At 36.5% G+C, this 18,238-nt stretch overlaps 1 protein-coding gene and 1 long non-coding RNA gene across 17 annotated transcripts in view; both read left to right on the top strand.

The window, feature by feature from the left end:
• The window catches only part of ROBO2 (roundabout guidance receptor 2), an 873,290-nt gene that overhangs the window by 212,025 nt on the left and 643,027 nt on the right, over positions 1-18,238 (top strand). The window lies entirely within an intron of this gene.
• On the top strand, positions 4,762-16,564 carry LOC125688183 (uncharacterized). The gene is made up of 3 exons (XR_007374644.1): positions 4,762-4,819; positions 8,735-8,840; positions 11,786-16,564. It is a non-coding gene; the product is annotated as an uncharacterized LOC125688183 (long non-coding RNA).

The following is an 18,238-nucleotide window of genomic DNA, read 5'->3' as shown; positions in this document are numbered from 1 at the left end:
GGAATTAAGCAGTTTCCTTTTTTGTCTGTCTTAATAGACACAAAAAGATATCATAAATGTATTGTTTCTATTTTTCATTTTGTTTAAAGGAAAAAATAAAATGTTATTTTTGTTTTTGCTTTCAACCTAGTTTATGTTAAACACGTGTTTAGATTAACCAAGGTGTATCTGCATGTTGACCCCTTACAAAGGAATTTCAGGAAGCCTTTAAGCTTCCCGAACATCCAACATCCCAGTGCCTTTGTTCAGAACGTCAAAACATTACTTTGTACTGTCCAATTTGGAAAGTTAAAAGAAAGGCGTGTATATGAAAGACATGCTCAGTATCAGTAAGTTTTCTGAATTAATTCTTGTCGAGATGTTTCTGAGAAGTCTCATTCCTGCTAGCAGACTGCTGATCCAGACTAAGGTTGCAGCATAAAGTGACAGTGTGATTCTGCTTGCACTTGTAGCAGCCAAACTAAAATCTGGTACAGCTCACTGGTCCTTAGGGTCAGGCTCTCCTTCACGCAGACTAGGACTCAGTACAGCCCCTTCCCTAGCACCAGCAAGCAGCATCTCTTTTCATGGTAACAGTTCTGAAATGCCATTTAGTCATGCATTGCTAAACTTCACAGTTAGTGAAATGCTGAGAAAAATGAGTGGCGCTTTCCAAAACTAGAGTGTTTCAAGGCCAAAAGAGAAAAAGAAAGTGTGTCTCATTACCTTGTTGAGAATTTTAGCATAATCTTTAGGAAGAATACATCTTGAAGGCCAATTTACAAGCATCAGGACAAAGAGCAGTCAGAACTGTGGGGGTTTTAATAGTCCCACACACTGTTCAATTTAAGTGAGAAATGTTGCACTGAAGATTGAAGCTTTATTTTATTATATGCTGTTTTAGCAAAATTAGATGATACAAAGCATTTTAGTACGATTCTGGATGTATAAGAATATCTATCTTTGTTTCTTGCTCCTTTTTTTTTTTTTTTTTAACAGCATATTTAATTTTAGATCCATGACCTATGATCTTTAATAGACTTTCTGACAATAATGATTAGGATAGTGGATATGCAGTATCAAATTATCAATAACCTCCTTCTCTGAAATTACACTAATGAATCATCATCCAACAGGGATATTCTACTCAAAACACAGATCATTAACTCACTCACATTTTACACAATAAAAACCTCAATTTTCCTTCCTGACATTCTTCCAGGAAATAATATATATGTATATGTACCGTTGATATTTTTTTTAAACTGTGGGGTTTGGATTTGATTTTTGGTTTTGTTTATCTTTTGAAAGCTGCAACTGAAAATTCATTAGTTTGCACACTCTTTTATTTCCTCCACGCGCTATTTTGTAATACATTTCTTCATATAAAGCATTTAAAATACAACTTAAAGAAATAACTTGAATAATGAAATCTCTCATAATGGCCTCAGACTGGAAATGCATAAGATCTGTATAATTCTCATTATATTCTGGGAATAAATGGACCCTAATATTCCATTGAACACCTTGATTAAAAAAGTGTGACTAAGATAGGCTCCTTAAGGATTATTGACGATTAATTAGCATTTGATATTAACTATCTATATCCACATCAGAAGAAACCAAGCAGTGTTTCACTCTAGGTAGTTTCCAAAGAAAGAAGAGATTTCACCACTGAAACGTCTATTGTTATGAACATCTCAATTAAAATATTTTAATAGTCTTTTAAACCTTGAAATGTAATCAAAATTGTAATAAAATATTCTGCTTTGAGGGCTGAATGAAATACTTACAAGCACATTTTAATTTCATTGCCTTCATTCTATCAGATTTGAGAAAGTTTCATTTTAAACAAATTTATTCTCTGCTTCAAACCTGCATAGGGCGCATACTAGGGATACTAAATTTCTGCATAAAAAGATCAAGATAAGCACATTCCTATCTGACATTTTCTCAAATTTTTTTATCTGTTCAAGCAAGAAAACATCTGTAGAAATTCTAAGCACCCAGACTTAGAAAGAAAAACTGTGCCTGCAAATCTTTTATGCTTTTACCAGAGCAGGCTCACTCTTGTTTGGCCCAGCATTTCTTTCTGCATGTTCTGCAGGGTTGTATGTCAACATCCTTTCTTTGAAAATGCCTCAGTGTATTACCACTTCCTTTATGGCTAGGAATTTAATTAGTGCCACAACATAATTACTGTCAGTTGCCGCCCATTTGTATTTCCCATTGAAGTACTGTTTCTAAAATATGTCATGTGGCAAGCACGGAGTCAAGCAGAACAAAGGAAGAGAACAGATGCACTCGTAGCTGCTTCTGCTGCTAGTGATTCCCCATCATAAAAATCCCTCTAAGAAATCCACCAAAATTCTTGGATGATGATTCATCAATGTTATTGCAAGGAAGGAAGTTACTGATGATCTTGTTGGCCTTATATACTTGCCCTTGCTCCCAGGAATGAAGCTGCAAGAAGGGAAATTTAGCAGTTTCTTCTGCCAGAAGTCTGGGAGTAGACCCTCTGTAGGGTGGCCCAACTACTAAATCTTCCCCAAAGTGAATTAATTTGTTCCTGTTAGTTAGTAGCTAGAAAGATTCACAAAGCCCTAATTGAAACCATGCTCGGTGTACCATATGTTATCTTTCTTAAGGTTTGGAGAAGTTCTCTAGGTCTGTATTAGAAAGCGATAGCTAGGTAGAAACTTTAGAAGAAAATTGCCCTTTCTCACGCTGTGTTAAGTATCAGTTTTATGGCTACATTGCAAAGAGGGATGTAGCTGCAGAAAATGAGAGCCTTTCTATGTTGCAGTTTTCTTTTAAAAACTTCCATAGAAACCACAACTTTAAAACAAGATATTCTCAAACAGCATATTGAAAAGTACAAAGATAACAGCTTATTCTCCAAGCCATATGGAAGCATTTTCAGTCCATCTATGCAGTTGAGGATGGGAAGTCACGTAGAAGACTCCAACATTCTAAGTAAAACAAGCTAAATCCCTTGCACTTAAGTATTATTAAAGAGTACTTGAAGCTAGCTCACCAGTTTGAAATGTAAAGGTGGACTGCATGCTGGCACAGGTAATAAATGGAACATTGCATTTTATGAGTGTTTATATTAATAATGTAATAGCTAACTTCAGAAGGCTTACCAGCTACATGTAAGGGGATACTTGTCCCAGATATTGAACCAAATCAACACTGTCAACTCCATTATTTTATCACTGCTTATGTTATTGAAGGAAGCCTTTGTTAAAACAAATCTGGTTACAAAGAAGATATTAGATTTTAACTAGATCAGTACTTATGTTCTTTCTTAAGTTTATCCCAGTGTGTGAGCGGGAAAAATCTGTGGGTTTGGTTGGGGAATCTGAAAGGGTGGAAACCATCTTTAGCATATTGGTTTTGTTTAAATAGTACTTTGTCCTATTACCAAAAAAAGTCTAAATTGCTGCATTCACTTCATCTTGTCTACAGTTAAATGATATATGCAGTAAAAGCATGCTTTTTCTCTGTGGTTTCTGGTCTGAAAATTCAGCACTATATAAGCTGAACAAATAGAAGGGAACAATTTCACTACTCATTTTTGCACCTTCCTTCCCACCAATGGACTGCCAAACAATATTTTTCCTCCTGAATCCAAGTTTCATCTGTCAACCACAATAGATTTTAACTGTATCTCATCTCCAGTTTTGGTCTCATATGGAATTCCTTTAATACTAGTGGTTTTCAGCAAGTAACTCTATGCTTGTGAAGAAGGAAATGTGCAAGACTAATCTCAATTTTTTTTTTTTTTTTGTTTCAGATTTAGGCAAATATTTAATTTCATATTAAACAGAAATACAAGTTAGACAAATAGTAGAAGGAAAAAGGTAATGAAAATACAATGAAAAGTTCCCAGATGTTCACATAATAATAATTCTTTTTTTTTTTTAAATCTAAATCCCAAGTATAATTCTAAATAGGTTAGAAATAGCTTTAACTAAAAACCTGAAAAGCCAAATTGCACAGCCATTGTCAAACACATACAGTATTCCTGAGAGATGTGTGTATGTGTGCACAGCTGCACAGACACATATACCATATGTCTGTGTATAAACAGTAGATACATGTACATGTGTGTATGCGCATGTGAATATTTTATAACCACATTGATAGGTATGGAAAAAAAATGAATATGAATCAGACTTTTTCTAGCTCTTTTTGTATTGGCTGAACAGTTCCGTGGTTTGGATTAGAAGTGAAATAAAACAGCTTGATTCTTGTGTTAGAAACAAGTGAATTAACATTGAGTCTCAAACTAAAGTAGGTCCAGAGTAGCTTTTTCCAAATTGCAGTCTACCTACAAGACAGGCTGCTACTAAACATGACAAGCTGACCTCATTCTCTTTTATGCTGTATAAACTTAAATATCCTGATTCTGTGGCAGAAGTCCTCATCTAGATGAAGGATTATATCTTTCCAATATTTCAGCTTTTTATGATGTAAGCTGATTGGGTAATTTCAAATAATTGAAAAATACACCCAACATTGTTCTCCTGCCCTTTTTTTCCTTCATTTTACCTTCAATTTCCTGTTGCACGTCATTTTGATTCTTGTTCGTTGTTTTAGAAACGTGTATGTATGGGAACTGTTGAGTCACGGCCTGAACCTCTGATTGATCACCTGAGGCGAGCCATGAGTCAGCCAGAGGAGCACAGGTGAAGGCAATTCACCTGTGCTGCTGGAAGGGGTGGAGCCTGGCTCCACCTCTCCTAGACCTATTTAAGAGCTGGCTACCGGGGGGGGAAGGTTCTCTTCTGGAGATTGCCTCTGCTGGTGTTTTGTGAGTGAGCCCAGGATAGAGGTAAGCCTTCTGTTTATTTTCGTTTGTTATCATAGTCTGATTTGCCTAATTCTCTCGTTTGTTTTGTGATTATAACATCCTAATATTCTTTGATTATACAGTGTTTATCAATCTATGTTCTTCTTTGCTATACTCATTTTTATATTTTCAATACATGGCTTATTCTTTTCATCCTCTGGGGACCTCTTTCAAAAGCAAGAGAAGGTCTCATGTATAGGCAATAACAGTCTGCTTTTTTAAGTAGAGTGCTACTAATAAGAGAGTTCTTAATCTGTAGACCATAGGATGTGGCCAGACAACAAGCACATGGAGAATTTCTTGGCAAAACGTGAGGTGATTAAATCCAGGAGCAAGGGCATGTTAACAAGCACTTCTGTTGGTTGGAGTGTGTGCAGTCATTCTAGCCACCATGGACTGCATTTGCTCCAGCAGAATGCTGAATTAATTTCTCAAAAGGTAGACCTAGATATAAGAGTGCTGAAATAAATCTTCTGTTGGAAGATTGATTTATTTTGAACTTGAAAATGTAACATATTTTCTAGTAAACTGATGTTTATCTGAGTTAAATTAACAACTTCTGTGAAACTTATTAACGAATATCAGATTATGAGCATTCAATTTTATGCTTTAGAAAACTATGAAAAATGAGACATAATCCTTGAAATAAGATATTATCCAAGGAATATAAACATAATCCAAGGAATATTCTATCATTGATTTTAATAAGAATATGAGAAATGTAATCATTTTCAAAAATGTTCATTTCTGTTCTTTAAGTGCTTACAATTTTATTGGAATGAAAGTAATTCTGTATTTCAAAACATAACTAGTACAAATAAAGGAGAGTAAATTTCATTAAACTATCTGTATTATAGGCTAAAATAAAACATCCTCCCAAGAAAACTGGCAAAACACGTTACTTCTAATATGACAAAATGAATGTTTGTTTTCCAGCTGTATCTTAGTAGATCATAGAGTCATAGTATCATTAAGGCTGGAAAAGATTTCTAAGATCATCTAGTCCAACTGTCTGCCTACCACCAATATTGCCCACTGAACCATGTCCCTAAATACCATGTGTATTACATACTGTTCTTAAACAGCATTTAAGTCAGTAATCTTGAGGTAAGAAATGTGGTTTCTAGGTAGGACTATGTACAAATCCCTTTGCTTTCTTCTCTGGAGATATTTGAGATTTACATCTGCAGTGCATAAAATGCTCTGAAAGAAATGCCTCCTATTTATTTCCATGGAAATCACAACAGGTAGAGCACAATAATTCTATTTGATAGAGAAAATTCTTGGCTACAGAATAGTGTTTTACAATGTAGTTGATTAACAAAAGCCCGCATGCCATGCTTGTAAAAATCTGCACGGCCATCCAGAATGTGGTTTGTCTTCCATGTCATTGTCACCACTGCTGAAACACATCACCCACCATCTCACTGTGCTTACATCCACTGTTTCGTCTCCATAAGCATTCAGCAATGGGCACCGTTTTTTTCTCATGGAAGAACTGAATTTCATCCCTCTGCTTCATACACCTCCGTTTTCTGACGTGGGTCAGACACGATTTTGTCAGACTGCTCCTCTGCTTCCATCTGTCACACAGCAACAAAATGTAACAGGATATTGATGAGAAGCTTCAGCCTTCATTGCCATACCACCAACATCCGCCTCTGACATCGTGGGCCAACATAATAAAATTAGAGATGTAATTTTTGGAGCATTTTTGTACAACTGCCAGCTTGAACTTAAACACTTGCTGAAATGTTTCTGTTGGTAGAGCTAATGTTGTACTGTGTTCACCTCAGGTTCTGCGTAATGAGAAATATTTAATTTAGTGAAAATTCAGCTGCACTTTCGGGTAGGGTTTGTTTCTGTAGTATTTACAGTGAATTTTTTCTGTTCTATCTAGCCAGCAATGAGCTTGTTAATTTACTCAGGGCTTTGTTATGGTTACTGCTTTAGCAGTCGTCCATACTAATGTGTATGTCTCAGTGTCTCTGTACATTTTGGTGATGCTCAACAGTGCTGGTACCTTCCCCTCCAAACATAGCTGTAACTTCTATCTTTTCTCATTTCACTGTGCCTCAAAATTACAGCATTACAGCCAGTGTAGTGCCAACTGCATAACTGTGTCAGGTATTTTCGGGAACTTGTCACTAATATTTGATCGTTATTCATGAAGTTTATGATGAATAGTTTAAGACAACCTATGTTCCTTTGACCTGAAATTGCAATCACTCTTGACAACAGACAGAATTTTTTTTCTGTGAAATGAGTTCTTTTTCTATTCCTCCAGTGCACATGCTTTGACACAAGAGTCAACCACTAGATAACGAAAATATGCAAACAAGTGCACCTGTACAACAGATAAGAAGAGCTCTGGGTGTGCAGCTGCTGATTTGTTTCCAAAACTAACTGACAGGTTGATTGAGCTGGGGTGAATTAGGAGAACAATCTGCTATGGAAAGTGGACACCACATAATTAAAAAACATTTTTTCCCTGCACCATTTCTTCTCAGACGTTTATTTCTTCATTTCAGTTTCATGCTCTATATCTGGTTTGAATGAGAAATGTTTGGTCTACCTGGTTGCTGTCAGTTGCAAGTAATGTCTGTTTAGTATGTGTGCTGAATTAACTGAATTAACTGCAATTAACGGCAATTAACTGTTTGAATGCATTTGTGCAGATAGCCAAGTAAAATTTTACTGGAATACCTAGTTGTCTCAAAAAGGTCTTGATTTACTTGAATTAAGGTTGCTGTGAGTCCATGGAACCGTCATCCAGCATTTGCTGATATGCAAGTCTCTAGAAAAAAACTTTGTTGTGGTTTGGAGATTAAAGAAATGTTTATGGGAAATCATAAAGCAAAGCTTGTAGAATCCCCCTTAAGTGCTCGCCTCTAATGCTTCTGGCTTCAGTTGTTATAGATTGAGAATTGCTCAAATTAAACTACAGGCAGCTATAACTAACTGAAACCTCATGTAAGAAATCTGCAGTGTTTAAGAGCAGGCAATAAGGCTAAAGATAGGTTAGGCTGGTTGTGTTAATCACTTCTGGCTTAAAAGTTGCTTGTTAGAGTCAGCTGGTGCCAGAGCTAAAGAAACACATTATGTGGAGGAAGATGAAACCAAATGCAACACTATTCTAAAGAAATGCTCTGGGCCAGATTTGCTGCTGTCACAAGTGGCAGCTTTCCATTCGTGTCAACTCCCTTAGAAAGTGGGGGAAGAAAGAGTCTGTTTCAAGACACTTGACAACACTAAACAAAATCTGTCATGACACAAAGTTCATTGGTTTTATATTACAATAATTAAAGCTATTATATTTATATCTTCTAACTAACTTTAAAGTTTTAAAAAGAATATATTTCAAGTTCCTGGAAAAATGAAGATTTAAACACAAAACCACAATATTTCTAATTCCTCTCTGGAAGCAGGAGAGATAGCTCTATAATAATTAAGCATTTCAGAAATTAACCAGTAATATAACTTTAATTATGTGGTTAATTTTTAAATAGAGCAGATGTGTTTTGACATTTACTGGAACCATTGTACTTTTGCAGAGCATTTAGATATTAATAGAAATTTGCTTATGATTTGCGTATGCATGTGCCAACAACATTTTTGTATTTCTAAAGAAAGCAAATCACACCTGAGTTCTAGCATATGCTGCTTTAAATTTTTTTCCTACTTTCAGTTTTTTTTTATATTTATTTAAAGACTTCCAGGAGGTCTTCAATGAATTTCCCCTAAAAAGAAACAGAAAATTCTGGAGAGGCAGGAAGATGGTCTTGCCAGTCAAACCCTTGTGAACAACACAGTTTCTCATCTGAATTCACAATCAGTGTTGTTGGGGCTGAATTTTGGCCTTCCTTACAGCAATACAGAATAACTTTGCATTTCTAGTGTGTAACAAGGCTTGGATCTGGACAATGAAAACACCAGAAGATGCTTCTGATGCAGAACCTCCAGCCTCTCTGAACACAACGTAGACTCAGAAGCTAGCTTTCAGGTATACTGGTTCCTAGTAATCAGATCATCCTTTATCCCTCCATCCGAAAGAATTGAGGAAAAAAAAAAAAGTTATCCATTATAGAATCCAAGAAAAGCAATGATATGTCATGAACAAACAATAGTTAAATGGTCAGTGATCCAACAATCAGTGAGACCAGTCAGTGGCAGTGTTCTTATCTAGTATGCTGATATCTCCACTGACTTTTGCTCCTAAAATCTTCAAAGATTCTCATTCCTCCCTTAACACCTTTCCTTGATGGCACTTCACACAACACATCTTTTACAGCTAAAGACTTTTTTTCCCTTTCACATAGTTAAAATGAATTGCTTCCCAATTTCCTTGTAAATATGAAAATTAATTTTAGTTGTTTCAGGACTGTAATGTTTTCCCTCTAAATAGTGTTTCCTAGACTAAACAAAACTAATAATTCAGACTATTTGTGTCATATTTTTCTAAACATTGTATCATTTTTATTGCTGTTCTTGGGACTATCTCCAGTTTGCATAGGGTATTGCTGAAAACTAAACACAGCTCTCTAGTTGAGGTCTCACCAATGGAATAACCGTTTATGTATTTTCCCCAAAACACTCCTATCAGTATGTCCTAGCTGAAGCACATTAATTTTTCATGAGAACGATATTTGATGCATTCACAATTATTGAATTCAACCCTATTGATTTCACTTATCCACATATCCAGAAGTCTTGCCATTTTAAGTGAAAATGTAGAATAGAGAGGTTCTAGGACATATATCTGTGTAATCTTGGTTGAATTCCTTTCCAGTTTTCCAGGAAATAGGAAAACTTCTCAAAATAGGACATTTACTTCGAAGTTCCATAACTTTTCTAATTCACTATTTTTAAAAATTAAAAACATGGAAATCCCCAATGTGATTTTTATACATGATGAACGATTGATTGTAAAATTATTATATTATGAGTTATAATTCCTTGGCTTTTTCAGTGTTGCTTCCTCAGATAAGACTCAATGTTTGAGGGGATTTTAAAACTTCATATGCCACTGCCTTCTATGCCTACAAGATTTCAGGATTAGTAAGAGTAGATGTGATTAGCAACGTAGGACGTATGCAGTTTCTTGGTTTAGAAAACTTGATAGACTGTAATGTGAGCTGGTCTGATTATTATTTTCACTGCTGTGTCAAAATGATTGAGCTCTTAGACTTCATAGCTCATGAGATTAGTGTTGGGATATAGATCTTCTCACTTTTGTGTTGGACAATTCAGATCTGACTCAAATATATACTTACTGTGCTGAAGCTGCAGTTGAAATTAGTTTTACTCTTATGAGCTTGGACATTCCTGAAATAGCTTTAAAAGTAACTTCCTACACAGTCCACAGAAAGTCTAGCATTCTCCTCCAGCTGTATGGTGTAATTGGTTAGAGCCAGCCATTCCTTTCTCCTCTTTTGATCTTGAAAATTTTGATTCTGCTACGTAGAGTATAGCAGGCTTAGTGCTGAGGGATTGGTATTTCTATCTCCCCTTTCTCAAATAAGGCAACATGGCAAATGAAAGGACTGTTCTGTGCAATCGCAGAATCAAAGAATCGTAGTATCATAGAATGGCTTAGGTTAGAAGGGACCTTAAAGTTCATCGAAATCCAGGGCCCTAACTGACCTGGCTTTGAATTCTTCTGGAGATGGGGCATACACAACTTCATTGGGCAGCCTGTGCCTCACCTTCCTCTGTGTAAAAAAATTTCCTCCTAATATCTAATCTAAATCTTCCCTCTTTTAGTTTAAAACTATTCCCCTTGTTCTGTCACTATCAGACCATGTAAAAAATTGGTCTCCATCCTGTTTATTAGCTACCTTAAATACTAGAAGGCTGAAATGAGGTCTCCCCCATGCTTTCTCTTCTTCAGGCTGAATAAGCTGAACTCCTTCATAGCAGAGGTGCTTCAGCCCTCCGATATCTTTGTGGCTCTCCTCTAGACCCTGTCCATTAGGGGAATATTAGGCCATAAAACTCTGATTTAAGACAGATATTTCATCATGTTACTGTCTAGTCTTCACTTTTTGTTTTGCTATTTCCTTGGCTGCAGTCATTTGCATTATACTAAATACAGAGAGATCCAGAGGTCTTGATCTGATGAAGATCAAGACTGAAAGGACTTTGGCCTAGAAAGTAGAAATGAAAGGTTCATTTTTGCTTCTATTTTTTGTACTTCCTTAAGCCTAATTTGATCAAAGGCATTCCTTTCATAAATTACAACCCAAAAATGATCTTCACTTCCAGCAGTTGAGGCTACTGATAGTCAGCTACCTGCAGAAGTATCCAAAATCATCTAGGACAATGAAGTATGAAGAAGTCTCTGTGTTTCTAGAATCTGTCTGGCATTCTTCCATTTCCCATACATGTGACCATACATACAGACAAGAATGTTTGTTAATCCCTCCTGTTTGTGAATAATATATGTGAAATGGACTACTGATCATCATAATGTTTCAATCCTCATTATTTACCTTCTTTGTTCTGAGCACTCTGGGGCTCGGTTTTGTAACTGAAGGCATCTTTATTGAATTACTTCGTGAAAGTGATTCCATCTTATGCCAAGAAATGATGTGTAATAAGAATATTTGTTCTCCTAAGAAGGGCAGAAAAACATCACTACAGCTTGCACAGCTCAAAAGTATACCAAAATCAAAAGACTGCATATTCAAAACAGAAAATCTTCAGAGTGATTGGTGAATTAGTATGCTCTCTGTAATGAGGTCAGAAATTTCAGTAGACATTTGAGTAGATCATAATATTTTTCTGCATAGCTTGATCTGTCAGAACATGACAGATATTCTTAAAATGGCTGTTGGCAGTTCTTATTTTCATTGAAAAAACAGCTTTTTTTTTTAAAAAAAAAAAAAGTGTTTACCCAGAGGTACAAGAAGATTTGAAGGTTTTTTTTTTTTTTTTTTTTTTTGCCAGGGGACTGCCTGCCTTGGGAGTTTGTAGTCTACAGCAAGGAACCTGAAAGACACATCAGTGATTCCCACCCCCTAAGATGAAAATCAGCTGTTATTACTTTGATTGCTTTGTTCTGCTCACACTTACCCATGACTCTTCTTTCTCAATACTCATTCCCGAAGCTTAATGAATTTCAAGCTAGGTTTTGAGTTACTTTTATGGTTTTTCCCAATATTTACAAACTTTTTAAGCTGTTCATAGTTTGAGTAGTACTCACTCCTTGTCTTTGTTTTTCTCCGCTTTATTTCCACTGTGCAGTCTTGAAATGCTGAATCTGAGGCAGTCATTTTAGTGGCCAGATAGATGTCAAAAACATGGGAGTTTTAACTTTTCCACCAGCATGAAACCAAATGAAATGCTTGACTGTAATGAAAAAGCCGCTTTATTCAACTGCAATTTCTTGCAATGACAGCAACAGGATAAAGAATCTAGTTGGGATTTCCATTTGGCATAATATAAGCAGATTGTAGAAATTAATGACACTGACTTAATAGGTTAAAGCAAAGACTTACTGCAGTGCTTTGAAAAAACTACCTTGCTATTAAACATATTGCTGCTTTCTTCTCCTGTAGGGGCTACAGCAGTTGAGTTGTCTCCATTACTTGCCTCCAAGCACCTCTCCTCTCACACTGCTACTGCCATGGTTTTTTTTGTTTTCCATCCCACTAGGGAGGCTACAAGCGACAAATGAAGTCTGGGTGTAGTGATTTTTCTCTGCTGTTCAGTTTTCACTCTTCTTCAGCATGGTCTTATCGACGGGCAGTGGTCCTTACAGACAAGTACCTGCTCTGGCCTGTACCTTCAGAGGCTGCAGTCCCTTCAGGAGGGAGCCTCCTTGCACCTAGTAGTTATTATCTTGTTCCTTCTGTTGTTCCTTTCCTGTTTTGTGCAACACTTTCTGTCCTCTCCAGGCTGTCCCAAGGCAAGCTGCTGGGACGCATTTTGTCCAACAAGGTGCAGCTTGGCTTTGCCTCACGCTGCAACCCCACAGTGCCCTGACACCAACTGGGCACCTGCGCTCAGTACACCCCCACTGTGAGCAGCTATTCCAGAATTTGATACTTCTCATCCACACCAGTGTGGTGTGCCATTGAGTCTCTAGACCTCTCTCTGATCTTTTTCTCAGCCTCCCACTGGTAGCATATTGATGTCTGTCCAGGCCTTTTCATGCCAACGTTGAGAGAACAAATTATATGATGAAATATTAACTGTTGAAAAGTTATGGGTATAATTATTTGTCTTTCAATTTTGTTTCACAGGGAGTACTTCAAATGTAGTACTTGCACTGGTGATATATTTTGAGGGCACAGCCCAGACTTCTGTAGTGCTATAGTTGAAATGCTGGATTCCAGAAACATTGTCTTGCTCAGCAAAGCAGTCATTAGTGCCCACTATGACATCCCAACTGCAGCAAGCAGAAGGGACTCAAGCTGTTTGTCTCTACCCAGAATGTAAGAATTGACATGCTTCCTATTCCTAGGGCAGTTTTCAGGGTTTTCATTCAACACCTTCTTTGTTTAACTGTCCCTTTGCTGAATTAAAAAAGAAATAAAGGGAATGCTGGGAGGAACAGCGTGGAGTAATTTTGTTTTTCATTTAGTCTGGCAATCTTTTAGATTTGTACCCACTTTATATGCTAGAGGGACAAGGGAAGTACAACACCTAAATCCTTATGATTTTGAGGATATCTCCTGATCAGTAATTACATCCACCTGCTTCTGGCCAGGGCAAAATTCTCTTTCCTACATAACTTATTTTTCCTTTGTCATCATAAACCATAGTATATTTTTGGACAGATGTTTTGTCTTATGTATTTCTGCTTATTTATTATTTCTGTGTGAGACATTTCTCTCGCATAAGAGAGAAATCACTCGAGTTCATTACCTTTTCACTGAAGGTCTTATTGTATTGTGTGAGTGTGCAGGAGCTCATGTATCTGTCCTTGCCTCTCAACAAAAGAAAACTTACTCTGCCAGTTCCTTCTGGCTTTTTTGCTCTCTTATGTGGCTGCATTTCCATTTTGGTAATGCATGGTTTGTGCATCTGAATCAGCCTGCTGCTAAACACTAACTTCAAGATTAGGGGGACGTGTTAAGTAATTCCTAATAAATGACAGTGAATATTAGAAATTAGAAATGTTTACATTCTGCATTAGAAAGGATGTTTTTTCTTCAGTTTTACTTTTCATCCTGCAACTTCTGGGCCTTAACATCTGCTTGAATTTCCAATGAAGTTGAGGAATTTTCTTGTTAGTGCAGGAAAACATTTGGAGTTAGTTTCTCACTGAATAGCTCCATCAACTTGCAAAGCAAAGTATGCAAGATTTGACTCTTTCCTTAAAGAAGCTTTTCCGTGCCTTCTATTACATCAAGAAGAGTGGTTTTTATCTTACACATTCTTGAGTTTGTTTTGAGTCCAAAAGGTAACTGGAGACTTAAGCTCAGTTTATTAAATCATCCCACCAGGTCTTTATTGAACTTTTGACCAGCTCCTCTAAAAAAAGCCAGTAACCTACCATTGAGCTGGCACTAGGGCTTTGTTACAATTAGATTTAAAAAAAAAAAAAAAAAAGAGGGGTAGAAAGAGAAGAAACCAAAAGAGAAAAAAATCCTTCCTTCTTATTATTATGATAAAATTCAAAGGATTGTTCGCTTCCAAACAGTAGGAGGTGGACAGATTAAAGTTTTAGGACTGTAACAACATCTCTCTTTGTGCTGTCTAGTTCAGCAATGTGAACCCTGTAACACTTGACATCCATCACAACATTTCCTGCAGTTACCATTCTTCTACTTAGGCCAAATCCCCAGTTCTGATTTGTAGTCTGTAATTTGGAGACATTAAATTACTATAATGAAGAAAATATCTGATGATGTATTGTGCTTTCGAATAATAAAACCACTAAAATTGCAGCTTGGAGAACTAAATCAAATATATAATTACCTTTGTTTGTAGGATTCCCTCTAAGAACGTTATGTTGTTTAATCCATGCCTTTCTTTCTCTTTTGTTAATAACCCATGTTCTTAGAAAGAGGATCATGCATTTAAATATGTTCTTGGCACTTAGCCCTACTCCCACCTCTTTTCCTTCCTTCTTGCTGACCCATAACAAATCTTCTGGTTTTAATTTCACTTCACATTCAAAAGCACTGACAGAGACTCTAATGCAAAAAACTTAATTTAAGCGTTCAGTTTTATTAGTTTCAGTTCTCACACTTGGAAGGTGTCTTGGTTCCAAAATCCTTTTTTTGTTTGGTTGGTGGTTTTTTTCCTTAGTCTTTCTTTTTAGATGAGTTGTATCTGGTATTAAAAATGAGTACAGTAATTGAATGTTCAGAAGCTAGTGACTTTAGAGAGCTTGCCAACATACAGTATGTGGTTCATTTTATTATTTTCTTCCTCCCCACTAAAAAATTATTTTACACATTTGTAATCACTGTAGATATTTTCAGTGCAAGACATTTTATTCCTCCTTTTCATCACTCTTAACTCACTGTCACAGTCTTTTGGTTGTTTCCAGAATGTATCCCTGAGAGTAGTATGGAAAATAATTTTCCCTTGCTCTCTTAGTTTTAAGGTTGACTGCCTTTCCTGTGCTCTCTCCAAGTAAGGGTCCTTTGAGATCACTGATGATTCAACCTCAAATGTCTGAAAGCTTGTATATAGGTGCCTGAGAACATCAGCCAACACTATTTTCTGAGTTTACTGAGTATCTAAAATTGTTCTGGAAATCTCAGAAGATAGTATTTAGGTACACGCATTCTGAAGCTACCTAGCCACCATTGAAAAGGACAAAGGGGACAATTGGCATTGTATCTTTTTTCTGGATTCTATTTAATACCCTGAAATTCAAATGAACAGTATAGGTGCTATGAGAATTTGAATGAATCTTAAGAGAAGCTGCACTCTTTTCCTTTCTCACATATATAAATTGAGGAGTAATTTGAATGGAGCGAATGATCTTATTTTATCCATCCCAGCCTATACATAGACAAGACAAAAACTGAAGCCATGTGGACAGCTTAAAACAGACAATATCTGTGGTTTGCCAGACCAGCCTATCATTAATTCATCTTTTGCCAGAAGCAGTTTGGTGCTAAATTTTTTAGAATGGCTTCTCCCTTTCAGAACAAAAGCATGTCTCTGTTATCCATATTACATTTGTTGATCTACTTAGTTCTAGTTAGTACTAATGACTCAGTAAAGATGTATTTTTAACTGTATCAGTGATCAGAAAGTAGAAAGAAAGAAAAACCACAGCAGCATGTAAAATCTACATTGTCAGAATTATTTATATCATGTTACATTTCTGCTTACCCTGGATTGGGTCATGCTTTTCTGTAACTTAGAAGTATGCATTATCACTTAAGTAAGGAGGAGGAAGCCAGGTCAATGTAGGGATACACAGATAGAGTAAGAGATACTATTTTGGTAAATATGTCAAATAGAAACAAAATGTATGTTGACAGGTAGAGCAGCAAAACAGCAAAAATCATACTGAACGTTCCAGCTTGACCTAAGAGCTAACAGACTGCCTTGCACGTTATTTACCTTTTATCAAACATATATATCCTATCATCAGATTGGTTGGACATATATCTCTTTTGATATGATTCTAAAGAGAAAATTTGTCTTAACTACAGAGTACTCAGCCAAACACAATCAGATTCCTGGAACATGATGAAATAACACTGCAACCATTTGTTGAAATGTGAAAAGACATTCTATACTTGTTTATATATTTTTGTTATCACAATAAAGATCAAAACAGCTAGTAGTATGAAAGGCTGACATTCTTTATTGTCTTTTTATTGTTTAACATTTTTTACATAAACTACCAAACTAACAGCTGTGTATGAGATGGTAATAATACTGAATTTCCCCCTTGACCATATCCAGAATGAATTTAAAAAATCAGGGAAACCTCATTCCAGGCAAATCTTCCTACAGCTTGAGAAAGAGAAACTGAAAAGCCTAACATCATAGAGCAAACTGTGGATATCATTATGCAAATTTCACTTTAGCTCAGTGACAGGCAAATATTATAGTGATGAACAGTTGTCTGTGTTCATTTTTTACAGCTTATGATTTTTTCCAAATACCCAGTATGAATTTTAACATAGAATCCATGACAACTCTGAACAAATGTGCATTAAATTGCATTTAGCCATTTTCACTGCTATAAAATGATATTTTAAGTCTGCACTGAAGTGTTTGAGTACTACAGATTAAACCATGGGTATGAGGGGAAAGTGTTGCTTAGCACTTAAAAATAATCCTGTCTTTGCCCTTCAGCTGGTCTGTTTTTTTTTTTTTTCCAAGGAGGAGGAAGAACTGTAACCATTTGTCCTTCATAATTGGCAGAAGTTCCTACAGCTTGAAGAAATGGTTAGGCAATTGCCTTCCATTTTTTGAAAATTTATTCCAATATACTTTGAGAACTTTTTCTACATGGAAACATTGATATTCCAAGTTTGAGCCTCAGAAATCATGAACGAGTCAAAAATGACTGCTGTAGTGCTGTAGAATCTTTCTAGAGCTGTTACTTAAATTTGGTTTTAATATTACAAAAAAAAAAGCTTTGAGAGTTTATCCAAGTTCAACGTATTATATTTAGCCTCCTCCTTCTACTGGGAGCTTTGTTCTAACAAATAACAAGTAGAACTTACAAGTTGAGGGTGCATATTACGGAGCAATGGCATCAGTGGACGAAGGCATTACAACTGACGTAATCTATCTGGACTTCTGAGAGGCTTTTGATATGGTCACCTACCATGTCCTTATCTCTAAACTGGAGAGATATGGATTTGAAGGGTGGACTGCAGTGGATAAGGAATTGGTTGAAAGATTGCAATGAGAGGTTTGTGGTCCATGGCTTTGCGTCTAGGTAGAGAGCAGTAAGGAGCAGTGTCCCCCAGGGATCCATCTTGTGTCCAGTACTCTTTAACATCTTCATCAGTGACACAGATGATGGGATTGAGTGCAAAGTTAGCAAATTTACTGATGAGAACAAGCTGAGTGGTGTGGTTGATACAGCACAAGGAAGAGGGACCTTGGTAAACTCAAAAGGTTGGCACTTGTGAACATAATGAGCTTCAACAAAACAAAGTGCAAGGTTTTGCAATTATGTCAAGGTAATCCAGATATGTATGCAAAACTGGTAGATGAAATCATTGAGAGTAGCCCTGCTGAGGAGGACTTAAGTATCCTGATAGATTAAAAACTTAACATGAGCCAGCAGTACGTGCTAGCAGCCCAGAAGGCCAATGGTATCCTGGATTCCATTAGAAGAGGGGTGGTCAGCAGGGTGAGGGAGGTGATTGTTCCCCTCTATTCTGCCCTCTGAGGCCCCAGCTGGAGTACTACATCCAAGTCTGAGGCTCCCAGTACAGGAAAGATATGGAACTTTTGGAGATG

Source organism: Lagopus muta, chromosome 1 (genome assembly GCF_023343835.1).
Source record: "Lagopus muta isolate bLagMut1 chromosome 1, bLagMut1 primary, whole genome shotgun sequence".
Taxonomy (NCBI): domain Eukaryota; kingdom Metazoa; phylum Chordata; class Aves; order Galliformes; family Phasianidae; genus Lagopus; species Lagopus muta.
Note: the sequence above shows the minus strand (reverse complement) of the source record. Positions and strands in the feature narration are given on the sequence as shown.